The sequence below is a fragment of the Leptosomus discolor genome, chromosome 1, assembly GCF_034619465.1.
Source record: "Leptosomus discolor isolate bLepDis1 chromosome 1, bLepDis1.hap2, whole genome shotgun sequence".
In the NCBI taxonomy this organism is placed as follows: domain Eukaryota; kingdom Metazoa; phylum Chordata; class Aves; order Leptosomiformes; family Leptosomidae; genus Leptosomus; species Leptosomus discolor.
This window is the reverse complement of record NC_141391.1, coordinates 73,192,671-73,208,452: the sequence shown is the minus strand read 5'-3', so window position 1 is coordinate 73,208,452 and position 15,782 is coordinate 73,192,671.

Sequence of the window (15,782 nt, the reverse complement as noted above, 5' to 3'; positions counted from 1 at the left end):
GAGAGACATACCAAAGCAGAAAATGCAACAGCAGTGGTAGGCTAAATGTTACTACCTACATGAAAAGAATAATAGAGAAAGGGATAGTGTGACAGCTTCTTCAATGCTTGGAAAAAAAAATGGGGATGCAATCCTACTAGGAGTTTCCATCATCTTCAAGAGGGAGTGAAAAAGTAGTTGTGGGGTATTTACTGAACTGCAATTAGTTTTACCACTCTCTGGACTATAAGGTCCACCCTCTGAACCTTACAAATTAGGGTTCCCGTTCCTGAACAATCTGTTCTGAAACATCCAGAGTGCTCCTTCAGCCAACTGCATTCTTCAGATAACATCTTAGTAAAAAGTTTCCCTGGTTGAAAACGTTTTAGCAATACACAGAAAACTGGAAATGAATACTGCCTGAAGCAGTAAGTATTCTGGATCTGCAAGACGGACATGTTTCCAACAATTAATTAATTGTATCGTTATGGACAAAACAATGGAAAGGATGAAATGCCAGACTATGCTGAGTTATCACTGTTGCCTTCCATGTAACAGCACCATCCCTAGTATAACCAGCATACAGAATTTTTTTAATTTTTTTTTTATACCTCCAACCATAGAAAACCTTGGTAGTGAAGCGAGATTTACCATGTTGGCTCAAGACCAATCTTCCAGCAATTCCAGCATCCCATCCCAACAGCATTCAAAGCAGATGCAAGGAACTTCATTAACCATGCTTCAGGGTCTGAGGTGAAGGTCTGGATCAACCTTATGACTCATGGCTGCAGAGGCAGCCCAAGAGCAGAACATCAGCTCAAAGAACAGCAGCTCCCAGTGAAAGCCTGCTAAGACTGACACCAGTTAAGAGCTATTTTTTTTAACAGTCTCACAAGCACTTCGCTCTTCTGTCTTATTTAATGAGACTGAACGTCCTGAATCTCACAGAGATCACAACAACAGGAAAAGTCAGAGCCCTGATCTTGACACCTTGAGTCAGATTCTTCCTTCCGGCCAAATTCATGGGGGCGGCAACACAGACTATGTCTACTGCAGATCCATAGGTTGACAACAGAGGTTCACTCCACTTACTCCATGACCAAGGATATCCCTCTTACCATGTCCCTTGGGAAGGCAAAAGAAAGCAAGTGGTGCCAGGACCCAATATGGACCTTTGCCTCCCACTGAAATTACTCCCCCACCAAAAAACCTTCTCGGCAGGTGCTAGTCTGTCAGCTCCACAAAGAGGCTGTATTTCCCCCTCTCAGTCTGCTCCTTAAGTCTAGGTTCCCCTCACAAGCTGGTTCAAAGTCTCCCTCTCCCACTGACCCGAGTCTTGATTACCAAGGACAAAAAAATAAGTTTGCCCTGAAGAGTCTTGTCACTCTCTGAAGCCCTCCTGAGGATTCTGAGCAACTGGCTGACCTCAGCAAGAACACAGAAAAGTCTTCCACAAGAAAATGAAATAGATTACTGCAAGATACAATGAACGTATTTGTGCAGCGTGGAAATCCCCAAATGGAACCTTTCAGTAATATTTAGATAAAAGGCCATTTCAGCAGCAGAAAGTAGCTTGCTTTCTCTTCGCTTTCCTGTCTACCCTCTCCCACTTACTTACAGACAAATCCGCAAGTCACAAACTTTCTTCTTGATCCTTCCCCACCATGAACTTCAGCAAACTCAATTAATCTAAAAACCTAATTCTATCTCCCCAATATATTTGCGTACTTTTAATAGAAAACTGCAATTTAGGCCACTTAGTTCTTCGTGCAAATTAAGACTATTTGTCTATATTCACAACTGAAATACAATTAGCATTCTTCTTAAGTTAATGAGATGTTGTTTTAATTTCACTTGTCACCACAACACTTCTATTTCTTCAGTACTCCTTCCATAAGTGCAAAAATATGCACACCCACAAGTGAAAGTGTGCATTTGTAACACACACATTTGCTTACTAAAAAGGAAAAAGTACATCTCTGTCTCACTTTGTAGAACAGCTTTTATCAAGTCAAGCACAGCACAATGCCATGGAAAACAACACGTCTTGCTACAGAGCAGTTTGAAGTCCAACCCTGTCACCCTCCTCCATTGTTTTATCAACAGAAACTGAAACAGCTTACAAATAGTCTTTATGCTAAATTCATCTTTACCCTCTTCACAAGGAACATGCTGGGTAAACTGTGGTGAAGTTTCCTGCACATGGGATGACTTCTCTCCTCATGACCCATGGTTCTCACACTACCTATACAGATATGGAAAAGCTCATGACAACAGGGGACGTACTTTCTGTTGAAGAGTTTGGGCTGGAAACACATTTCTGAATTTGATGGTCCTTTGGCCATCCTCCTAAAGCCTCCTCTAAAGCAGTCTTTCATGATAACCAAGATGCTCACAATGCAGAAACAGCATTGCTCCAACTGGAAAAAAGAAAGAACTTAACCTTCTCTCTGAGCGCCTCCTCCTGCAGGAAAGTGTGGGGTAGGGAACAAAGGCAGAAAAAAAACAACAACAAAAAAACCCCACAAACCCAACAGTTTATGACCTGAAATGAAGATGAACCAGACACACCTTAACATTTGCTAAAGATTTGATATTACTGCCCATGACAGATGGACGGCAGTAAAATATCCTCCAACATACATGCAATGAGAGAGGGGGACCACAGAAGGCACAGAGGGATAAAAGAACTGAAACTAGATCTGTATCAGAAGTTTTGGTCAAGCCTGGATTACAACAAATAGTCTAGGGAACTATTTGATCTATCTGCCTATAATACTCATCCACTTCACAGAATAATGTAGCACAAATTACAGCTAGTGTATTCTCAAAAACAACCAGGAAGCACAGGCTACTGTTAGCACTGTCCTTTATGTGTTTGATGGGATTTCACATTCTGCTCTGAAACCACTGAGCTTCACTTGTGCAATGGGACTGCGCTTCAGGGTCACAGTCTAAACATTTGATTACTTTCCTGACACTACATTTTCCCACACGGAAGGAATGCTCCGTTAGATCACAGGCACACCAGAAAAATCTTCCAAGCACTCTTCATTTTTACATGGCATTGCTCTGATTTGCTATGACCCCTATGCTTACTGTTTAAAATGTTTATATAAATCAAATACACATAGCAGCATCTGAGGACAAACCAGAAATGAGTGAATACTTTCTCTAATATATGTATTTTCAATAAGACATAACTGACTCAGGAAATGAAACAGCGTCAAGTATTTAGAAAATTTAAAATAATTTTAGTGCAGGAATAATGTTCCACAAAGGTTTTTACCAGGATTTAGGCAGCATAGAAGAACTGGAGTCTTATGCTACTAACAGATATCTGCTGATGCATATTTCTCCATCAACATTTGTTTTGTACTCCTGAACTGTGTTTTGTGCATTGCATGTATTTCTGCACCATCTTTTTTTTTTTTTTTTTTTTTTTTTTTACACAGTGCATGCCTAGACTATGCCTAACGGCCACGATATTGGATGCCTTTTCAAATTAAATAATTCTTTTTTGGTTCCAGATATCTGATTCCTTTGTGCTGCTTTCATTTCTTATTCCTGGGAAATAAAATGATTTGTTTGTTTACCCTGATCTTTCTAAATCAATGGAAGAGAGGGTTGTTGCTTGCCAAGATGCTGACTACAAGGCTCTTTACTGGATTCCTTTCTGGAGTCATGTCAACAAGTGGTGGGATGCTGGCAGTTTGAAAGCATAAGCGTCCAACTCCACACAGGCCAACAACAGTCTATGCTTCCCACCACTGCTCCCATTGCAGTGCCTGGGTGGAAAACCTGTCCCAGTGAACATGCTGATCCTGCCCTGTGGGTTAAATGTTAAGATGACCCTGTAAGATATAACGGGTGTGTATGTGCTGCTTCAGTGTTTTGCTAGTTTCTGAAAATATTTTCTGACAATCTATTTAGACAGCATGAAGACCCCACTTTGTGGGCCCTGTCAAAGAATTCAAACTCATCCAGAAAACCCTGTCCAGATTCCTAGGATCTGGGCCAAAGACCCCCAACATTTGGTTTCCTCTATTGCCCAAGTTGTGAAGCTATGGAGTTACACACATGATTCTCCACCAGCCAGATAAAGGCAGATGTGAACTGAGATAACAGCCAAAAGGGAGTAGGGTTGGTAGGTTTGAGGTAGGATTGCTGAGCTGCTTCTCAAGAAGTGGTAGGACTCAGGACTAAATGGAGCAAAAGATATTGCTCATCACCTGTCAGCCATTAGCTATGCCTCAAGACAGATATTGAAAGAAGAAATAAACCTATTTCTGAGTGGGCCTTGATGCAGCATTTATATACTCAAAAATGTGTATACACTCAAAAATTATTCAGGAGAACAAGCACTGAGAAGGAGCAAGAGGAGACTCAGGGATGACTGAAGGGACCATGTTATCCTGTGTTTGCACTGCCCAACACAGCAGGCACACTCCGGGTCGGTGGATGCACACGTGCTATCCCAGCTCCTTCCTGCGCCTCATACTTCCCTCCCACAAGCACACACAAACACATACACATCCCCCCTGCCCTTCACAATGCGGTTACAAGCAGCTGTATTCTGATTATGGCCAACAAGAAGGGGAAGTGGGAAATGAAGTGACAGGGTCTGAGATACACTAATTTGTTGAAGCTTTTCTGCTATAGGCAAGGAATTGCTCCAGACATCTCTCAGAAAAGGAAGCCAACAATTTCATTTCCCAACAAAGCCAGAAAACATTAAAAAGTAATTTTTCAGAAGTCTCGGAACATCACCATCTGCCCATTGCAGGTCACAAGGAAGGACACTACTGACACTCTTCAGAACAAACAGGTTAAGTTGGTAACTTCAGAGAAACCGACATTTCTACACTTCAACATCAACAACAATAGTTCCATTTTAGTGACTGTGCTGATGAGAATTATCAGCAGTAGCCAGTACATCTAGAATTTAGGTAAGAAAAAAGAAATAGGAAGGTGTAAGCAAGGCCCAGTGAAACAGTTCATAGAAAGCTGCATTTCTTTGCATAGAAAGCAAAGAAACATAATTAACTCTGCTGACCAAAACTATTTGCTTCTGCGTTTTTAACACGGAATAAGCTGCACCTGGATTTTAATAGAAGGTACATTTCACCACATTTGCAAAAAACCAAAGTCCACATCAAGTATAAACTGAACTGTTGCTCATACGGCCTAACAATATTGTTTACGAAATAGATTCTTAACTTGTAGCAGAGCTACTGAAACACAGCAGTGTGGGAAAGATTACATGTACTGACACACATGGGTCATTTTAAAACATACTGGAAAAATAGTTGGAATATATTGAAACTTGCCATACTTGATTGCTGAATTTGAAAGACCTAAATCAGTAGTACAAAACTGGAATAAATAAAGTATGTGACCTACAAAAAAGTAGATCATAAGTGGCTTGCATGTCTTTGAAGTGACCTCATAAGAGGAAATCAGACCAAATAACACCGCAATATTTCAATCATTCTCCGATGTAAGACCAGCAACTTTCTATTAAAATATCATATTTCAACAATTGTCCCTTACTTGTGAAAATTCCCCTGAGGCTTCCCAGCTTTGACTATCAGCCTACTGAAATACTATATTCTTTGTTGACATGTGATTGAACAAATGAGCTAATATAGAAAATCAATGTCTTGTAGCAGATATTATGATGCTAGCTCTAAGACAGAAAAGACAAAGACAAAATAAAGTTTGGAAAGAGTAACTAAAGGTATTTCTAGTACTCTGATTGGTTTAATGTGTAAAATGAGCTAACATATGAACACTCATGGACAAATACAAATATTGTGGATGCTTAAAAGGTTCATGCCTCCTCACTCCAACATATTACAGACTAAAGTGGTCTGTTCAGACAGAGAAGGTAGCAAGTGCTTCTGTAGCTGCAGTATGCATTGTGCAACACCATTGTGCAACACAACAACATTCTTTTCTTTCACTCTCATCTACTAACAGACCAAATGTAATATTCACAATATTTGTAATATCCACAATTCAGAGAAAAATTAAGACTCCTGTAGGATACGGCCACGGCTTTCTGCAGTCCAGGGCTTTTAAAAACAATTTTCAAATAATTGCAACCATAATCTACCAGTTTGTTTTCAGCAACTGATCAATCTTTAGACCTGATGTAGTTTAGTGGGCTTCAAAAGTTTATTTAGAAGAATATCTACTGCAGCAGAGATGGTAGCAATGATCACAAAAAGATATAAATCTATGCAAGGGCAAAGGGCATATATTAGTGCTGAGCTCCTTGCAAAACTCAGTGCTCAAAAATACGAGCTTAAATGTCAGAGTTTTGCCAATTCTCCAAGCACTAAGATGCCTTATAAAACTGGTGTGTTACTACAGGTCAAGTTTATCCAAATCTCACTTTTTTAAAAAGCAAATTTTGTGTGGATACAGAAAAGCCTGAAAACATGAAGGATGCATTCCAAATTACTTTCCTTTCTTAAAGTTCATGACTAACTCACTCTCACGACTGATATATTTGACTTCCAATTTTTGCATGATGAAGGCAAGCAACAGTGATGTCAACTTCTGCTAACTCCAGGTGCCTCCCACCACACCTTATCAGAAATTCGTAAGCATGCTGCCTACCTCAGTAGTCAAACCTCCAAGACAAGTCAGCAGAGATGATGTTTCTGCCCACAGCTACCTGTCTTGCTCTTCTGGCCCAGATGAGAACAGGCACCTGCATTTCAGCCACACAAGTGTATAGTCCAGCATCTCATCAAATCCACTTTCAGCAACAGGTTAAACTAAGATCCTGAACTGCATCTCAGTGTGGACACACGTTCCTACCTCTGTTGTCTCTGCTAGAGGGGCAGTACCTTCTGGCAAAAGGGCAAGACCAAAAGCTGAATAGAAATATTGGGTCAGAACAAAAGGTCAATCAAGCCCGGAGTCCTCTCTGGGAGTGGGCAGTGCTAGAGACTGAGAAAAACAGTATAATGAGCAGTACTGGTACGTCGTGAGGCATCTCCAAGTTTGCACTCCCAGACTGAGCTGACAAGCACCCTAGGAACTTTCTGAGCTGGGGCCATCACACCCAAACCTCCACACTTAACAGTTAGTGGTAACATGACAGCTAATGTGTAACCAGAGTTCATCATCGGCCCTCGCAGCATTGTTACCCTGTAGCCCTGTACTACCACGTTGCCATCACTAGTGACCAGCCACAAGCTTTGTATGGGGGGCTTGCAAACCCTGCGGACTTGGGCTTTTCAGGCTTGCTGTGTCTGAACTTTTCCTGACTTGCCTGCAACTTTGTTTTAGCCTGCAATTAATCTTGGCTTAGTTGTAACAAACTTCTGCTCAGAAGCCTGTGGCTAATTTGTTTTTACTTTTGTTTATCTTTGCATGGTACCATCATCATTTTACAACTCTTAATGTAATGATGCAGTGTAGAAAAACACAGGTCTGATATGATAGCAGAGGCCTTGAGATGTGGAGAGACAGGATGGAAAGGAGTACAAGCACGGGATAAAAAGAGATGGGGTACAGAGCTGACGCTTGGGAGACACTGTGGCTATGGACAGCTCACCCATGGTCATTTAAAGAACTGCCGACACGAGGCTGGACAAAACTGGGTTTAGGGGTAATAAGTAGAACAAAGAAACAGTATCTTTCATGTATGTAAGGTACCACATATAGTAAATTTGGATGTGACGCGGAGCTGCAGACCAATGTAGAAAGAGTCAAGTTTAAAAGCTTGTTAGCAAGCATAAAAATGACCCCTAAAGTGGCGACAAGTGGACCCTAAAGTGAAGAAGAAGAAACTACCAACATGAACACCACATTCCTCCTTTCAGCATGTGAAGTTCTTTAGATGCTGACAACTGCTGAAACGCTTCCACATCCCCACCACCAGAATGAAACCACCTTAGGACACCAAGTGGCAGGTGAAGGGTGAGCATTACAGCAGGATAAAGAGGTAGACACTGTGTGTGTTCAGTGATTCTAACTGTATCGCTACTTATTGAGACTTTCCCCTGTACAGAAGCATTCTTTCTTTTCCTGTAATTATTAGATCTGAACAAGTAATGATTCCTGGATTGGACTGTAAAGACTTTAATTATAAGAACAACAACAACTTCTTGCCTTTAGATATAAGATGTGTTTCATCTTTGCACACAAAAAAGATTTTTAGTGCTAACCGCACAGATGTCAAATTTTGTGCTATTCTTCACTGTTTAATTAAATCAGCAGATGCTGTTGTCATCCAGTGTTTTAGAAGAGAAATTTTTGAACCGTTGGGAGCACTAATTTTACTGTTTCCAGCTTTTTAAGGTCATGCAGATCTCATCTCTACAGCTTCATTTAGAGAGTTTTTATAGACTGAAGATGCAAGAATGAGAGCTAGACATAACACTGCTAGGACAGCTTGTGATCACCGAGATAAGATCTATGCTCCAAGCTCAATCTATTTGCTCCCACTGAAAACATAAAATGATCATCTGCCCACAGTGGTATCATTGTGAATCACAGACATCAGTGTCAAGCATCTTTGTTAAATAATTATTTTAAAACATTACATGTCATAAAACTAAACTTTTTAATTGTTTGAAGTGAAACAAGCTAGAACCATGGAAAATGAAATGGGGCATTATTAAACTCTTACACCAACAGCTCTCAATCTTTACTGATTTGAAAACTCCCTGAAAATCTTCCAGTGGAAGAACCCTCTGGTACAAGCTAATTTAAAGCTACTGATCGTAGGCTTTCTTTCCTCAGTCGCTTCCCACCAACTTATTTGCATAGTTCATGGACAATTTAAACCCACCAACTTAAACATTATAAGAACCAAACAGCTATGATTGTCAAGGCCAAAATTTTCATTTTACTTTGTTTCCATCTGCTTAGCACTACACAAATTGTAGTGTGTAAACTAACATCATAAATTTTTCCATGTTTGGGCTCAATTTAGAAGTAAATTTGTATTTGGAAAGTGTGAGCTAAAGCCGTTCTGGGCATTTTCCAGTTCTAAAAAGGGAAAGTCTAATAATAACTTCTTTACCAAATTAAGAAAAACAAAAAGAAAGCAATCTTTTTCAACAAAGAAAATAAAAACAAACTGTAACTGAAACCCTACATGGCAAATAGTTCTTTATGAGGCATACACTTACAAAAAAAAACCAAACAAGCAATTTGCTAACCCAAATAAAAGTGAGCTAAAGAAAAATCAGAGTCTGGCACTACCTGTGGGGAATGAAGCCAGGGCCCACTGGTTGAAACACAGAAGGCTAGCACTCAACCCAAGCCCTGCGGTCCTTTTAATACTGAAGCAACAAGAGTGTCAAATCCCTATGAAAATTCAGGCTACTAAAGGATGATGCAGAATCAGAGGTATTAGTGTGCATTCAACAAGCACTTTGTTAACTCTTCCATTCCGAACAGCTCTGTGGCTAAGTATCCGAGGGATGGCTCTGTGGTAATACAGACACAGAGTTTTAGGAGGACTCCACACACAGTGAGCTACCAAATCACATCGTTATCTTGGCTATGAAATTATCCAAGTGCTAAACAACCTCAGGTACACAGCCTTGGTTCACAATAAAGACTGTGAAAGCCACAAAAAAAAATACTGTTCCCTACGCTTCTGCTGTACTACAAGGTTTTATACGACCTAAGCCCCACAAGCAGTTTAGCTAATTTAAATGATTGGTCCTGTAAACTTCAGTCTTACAAACGGTGGAGTGTTTTCAGAGATCCAGAGGCAGTGAGAATGTTTAGAAGTTTGACTGTACAGTCAGGCAGAAGATGCAGAAGTTAACATTTTCGTTAACATTTCCGTTTCCAAAATACGACACTACGCAAACAGACAGTTTTGCTTGCAGTTGAACTGTCATAAAAGCAAACGTCATGAGACTGCAGCTATATCTGCCTTTTACAACTGTAGATAAAATTTCATTGCCTGGGAGTGAACAATGGTGGCATCCAAATAACTAGTGCTAAAACATACTGTTTTCCTCCCCAGTGACACCCTCAGGTCACTCCTGCATAAGTGAGAACAGAGTTTACAAACAGTTACCTCAAACAGATCTTCCTAATGTGATCTGTCATATTATAAAAGGACTCTTTAATCTGCCAAGATTACAAATCAGACTGCAGGAGTCAACAGTGAAAAATATAAGATTAATTTCTCTTTGGTTCTGGGAAGGCTGTGACTACGTGATAATTGCTGTGTCTGTTTTTCAAGCACCTTTACAACCACAATCTTTTCAGCTCTCCTGTTCACATTTTCCTTTTTGATCACTAATATGGAAACTGACTCAGGACAGAAGATATCTTACTCCTTTAGTGCTATATGATTTCAAAGCCAAAACACTGTTACAATATGCCAGTGCTGCCTCTGTAGTGATGGATGCAGCTGTACATAGAGGGGATCTTTCCTATTCTGTGAGGCTCCTATTTAGCATACTGATTTTGTCTAGTCTAATGAAAGATGTTTTGTAATAGATGCCAAATACTTATTGGTACTTACTGGTGCTCCTGGGGAAGGGAAAAAAGGACAGTTTTCAAACAAGACTCAGAAGAGCAGCTCCAGATGACTGGAGCTGTGCTGGGAAATTACAACCTGCTTTTACTTCAAGACTTGAAGAAAAATCTTGAGAAATTCTTTGTCTGTGCTTGCCTCTTCCCTTCACTGCATAGCATGATATCCAAGCTCTCAATTACAGGCAATCTTGAGTACAAATAAGTGCATTTCTCCATAAAGCTGATAAATATCCACAAACATATATGGTAAAATACAGTTGCTTAAGACCACTCATACCCAATGTTCTGGGTGTCTGTTTTGTCCATGGGGATCCATAACCACTGCTCCCTGAGTCATTTTTGCTCTCAGCTGTGCCTTCTTGAAAAATCAGTCCTCAAGAACTTTTTCCTTCCACTTTTCCTCCTTCTGCATCAAATACCATCTGAAAGCATTACTCTCCCAAGTGTCCTTCTCAAAGAAATAAAAGACTGTGCAGCAGGGTTATTTGACTTTATAACTTTTACTTAACCCATCAAAGCAAACGGGTTAACACATATAACCCATTGTCTGTCTGAGGATAAAATGCACCAACAGGCACCACACAAAACAAAGCTGATTTGTCATACTTAGGAATCCAAAATAGAAAAGGCTTTTCTTCCTATTATAGTATATGGATTTCAAAGCTGATTCATAGGGAAAGATCAGGGAAATAAACTAGAAAATATAAAAGTTTGAAATTCAGAAATAAAATGCTACCTTTCAAGCTATTACTAAGTCTCCATATGTCTGAAATGTTTACAAAAGACATTTTTTCAGCATTTCTCTTCAATAGCCATTTAAGTATTCAGAACTTGAATTAGCAAAGAAGTCATCTGTTTGAGAATGCATCAGTTAACCTAGAATATTTTGTATTATCTCCTATCTTATTGTTCAAGAGATAACAAATCCCCCAAAACTCTGATTTCTCTTTTACTCAGTTCCTATTTATACAGCGTATGAACTGTAAGATTATATCAAACAGAAGTGGCTACAACTTTTTTTTTCAGTAACAATGAAAACATGATAATCACTTGTATTGATATATAACTGCAATTCTATGCTGATCTTAAACCTTTATAGACTGGCAATGTGAAAATACTCTTCTGCTAAAGTTCAAAAAAATCACAAAATAATTCCAGAGAACAAAATTAACCTCTCTCTCTCTATATATATATACACATAATTAGACAGCAAGAAGCTCCTCTCCCAGTAAGAGTGGATAGAAGGAGGATTACATTAAAAATTGGCTTTTGCTGCAGAATATGGTATTGAGCTGAACAGAATGGAGTCTGATTGCTTATCATCTTTTCTCTGTTCCCATTACCAGAGATTATTACCATGACATTCCAATCTCTAATTTGACATGCTTTCAACTTCTTTTTTACCAGTCTTCTTTCCTAACACTGTTACTTTATTTCTGTAAGGAAGGTGTTAATATTTTTCCTTTTCTAAAGGTTATTCATTTTCTTCATAGTAAAATCAGAGAGTTGCTGTATTAACCCCTGGCTCATGCATTAAAATAAACAGAACACAGGGAATCCCAGTTACTTAAGGAATAAAGGTGTTGAAAATATTTCAGGAGTGTTTTCCTTTAGTTTCTGTGGCAGTTTAGCTAGAGAAAAAGTCTCCCCTCTCTCTAGATTGAAAAGAAGATACCTACCCCACACCTTAAAGCACAATGACAACCTGTAAAAAAGAAAAATCAACAAAAGGTAGCTCATGGTGGCTGCTTTCCCTCCCACAACCCATAAAAATCACAGTTGCTGCCTTGGTTCAAACAAGTTTAGCTTCTAAAGTCAGGCCTTGTTCATCTGGTACTAACAGGCTTCACTGACAACTAAGGTACCTGTCTGTATTAACAGGCATGTTTATCAAATGGAGCCTGGCTCCCTTATGAGATGGAACTAACAAAGATGAGAGTATCAGCAAAATAACAAAAAAAAACCCCCAACAAACCCACCGCAACATCTCAAGGTGGAGATCTCCAAGTTTACAGGATGAAGCTCCCAACCAAAGTGGTGGAAAGCCCACTATCCAAGATGTTTCCAGGACACTATGCCAAACCTGTAGGTTTACACAGCTGGAGTTCCCCCCACACAACCATTTTTCTCTCCGTCTCCACTTTGAATGTTTGAGAATATTCGGCAGCTGCCTGGGACAGCTCCAAAAATCACCTTATCACAAACCACAGCAGATTTGCCTGAAGGAAAGTTGCCAACGTGAACATGCACAACCACAGTGAAAAAGCCTCCTTTCATAAAAACCAGATCAATGTTCAAATGTCCCATTAAAAATAGCTCAGTGTTAACAGCTGAGCAGCACTTTTTTATTCTTTTTCTCTGTTTGATCATGTTAACATGGGCAAAAAGTCAACAACGAAGTACAATTTCAGACAACCTATTTTTTAAATGCTTTCAAGGAGAGTAAGCTCTCACAAGGGCCTGAGATACAGCACATCTTTTAGACTATCTCATCTTTGTGTCCTAGGCGTTTCAGGAGTTAAAGTCTAGCAGGAGCTGCACTGATTTTTTTGAATACGGAAATTACAAAACAATCTTGAACATAAATATTCCCAAATGGATATATTTTTGTTTCAAAGCAAATTAGCATAAACACATTTGACGAAGAAATTAATATTCTCTGCCACACTTGCCTACAAACCCCCAAAATACCTTGTCGCATTTTATTTTTAGTTTTTATAGCACATAATCTATCAAACCAGAAAACATACCATTAAAAGTATCACAACAGAAAGATCCAAATAAGTTGGAACAACTTTCTCTCTTGTACTGCATACAATTAAGCAGAGATACAGTTCACATGAATCCTATTTAATTGTACAAAAATATCTAATTTTTTATTACTGTTCAAGAATCAGTGTGAACAAACCATGAGGACAGTGTTCGCCTTCACTAAACACCATGCTATGAAAAGGTTAAGCAAGGTGTATACTCTTTGGATTGGATTCACTTCACTGAACTGTACTGAAGTTAAGCAAGAGAGGCAACTAGTTAGAACCGAGTAGAGAGAGATAGGAACCTTCAAAAGGTAATTCTTTCTGACTTTTAAACAGCTATCTTAAGAGACTATGAAACAGGATTCAACATGCGTTCCAACATCTCAAGTTTAATAATGATCTACAACAGCTCTCGGGCAGACCAGGAAAGTGTTCCAAACCTGACACCACTTTTGTTTGTCTTCATTTGGGCTTATTTCATCCATACCCCCTTCTAAAGAATTGTGATGGGAAGGAAAGGTTTGCTAGAAATTCCTCTGTTTCTTTTTTCTTCCTCAATAGGAATGTGAGATGCCTTTTTCCAGAAACTTAAGAGGCAGAAGTCCCTAAGACCTGATCATCTTTTCTCCTCCAGAAATCCCTTCAAGCAACGTTCTTCCAGTTTTTCTGGGCATCCTTATAAGTGACAGCCATGCAGGCCTGAGATGCTCCAAGTGTTATCTCTCAGGAAGAGGCTTAGAGAGATTTTCAAATTAAAACCTCAGTTTATTAGCCAGAAAAACATCTCTTGGTGCTAAATAAAACCCAAAATATAGAAGAAGGGGCAAAGCTAAACTAGAACAGATTCTACATCTAAGGGAGCTGACCATGACAGTAATAATCAATAAATCTGAAAAAGCACTCACACATTTTCACTATTCTCTTCTCAGTCCTCTCTCCTTGCCATCCATCCTCTCCAACTGTCATTCAAAGCACTGTGTTTCCAACAGAACATCCCCCCTTCCAAACCTATTGACAATTCAGTCCATAAACAGTGTTTTTTCTTTACTGTGGCAATTTTCCAAGTAAAGACTGTGAGATCATCACACAATTGTTTCTACCACAGAACAATAACGACTTAGTACCACTATGTAATGATTAATTAGGAAGCAGGGAAAAAAAACAACAGAGAAGGCATACTACTCTCTCCTGATATTCTTCTAGGCACTTAAAAACCTCAGAAACACAGGCTAAGCACTTATTAATAAACAAATAACTAGAGAACTAAACACAGTATTGCCAGAAGTACATTAAAAAGGTTTCTTGTTGTGGCATTTTGCTCCTTTTATTTAATTCTGCTAAAGAATGACCTGATCAATGTCTTAAGAGCTGTTAGGGCAACTCAGGATTTGCAACAGAGCAGAAAGCACATTACTCACCTTTGCCCAAAGAATTCAGCTCCTTTTTGAATCTGGTGTTGGGACAAACCAGCATCTAGGCAAAGGGCAGCTCTTCACCAACATACAGTTACAAGTTTAAGCATTTGTCAAACTAGGGAGATATCTGGGACAAGGGCTGTCACTGACTGTAAGTACTGCACCCGTCATTTGTCACCACAGGCACATCAGGGATCTCCAACCACAATCTTCACTTCAGAGCAAGCTCTTCTCTCACTGGTCATGAGTTTGCTGCCCACCAGTCTGCTTCTAAACGTATCTTTGTCATAGGCTAAACTTAACACACCTTTATCCAGCCCTACAAATTCACTTGATGCCTCATTTATCACACAGCTTTTCCTGTGCAGCGCAGGGAAATGGCAGGGCAACACAGTAGACAGCAAGCATCATACTGTATAGGAGTGATCAAAAAGCACAAGCTACCCAACAGCCAAGTCCAAAGAATCCAAGCAATCATTGCCCTTCATAAATCTTTAAGCTCTTCCTTAAACGTACATCAAGCATCCTCCTGCTGACTCACGTCACTCACATATGATGGGATTATCACTGTGCATTTCTACGTACGTTAAATATTTTATCCATATGCTAGGTACACACACAAACTTCAGTCACTAAGAAGCGCCATATATGCAGTTCACATCACCTCCAAATCATACGTCTGGACATTTCTGATTCTGTATCATAACCTCCCTACAATACCACACTGTTACATGTAGACTTTCATTAGTCCTCTGATGGACTACAGACCTCCTGCTTGTTAGCTGTCACCTAGCTGATATCAGCCCCATTCCAAAGCTCCCCCTGGCTCTAGCAGCATAGCTCCAGCAATTACATTTCCCATTTTGTTAGTCTTCCTGACATACCCAATGCAGTCGTTTCAGACTCCTGTTGTAACATCATTCCTTTGATCATCCCTGCAGCTTTTCTCTGCATCTGAGAACTTACTGAGCTGAAGTTTCTTGGATATTGCAAGAAGCACTGCACACTTATTCCAGATCGGCTCCCAGCCAAGATGCACGCAGCTGAGTTGCCCTCCTTCGACTGCAAGCTCCTCTCCTGACACTTCCCTGGATCCCCTCCATCA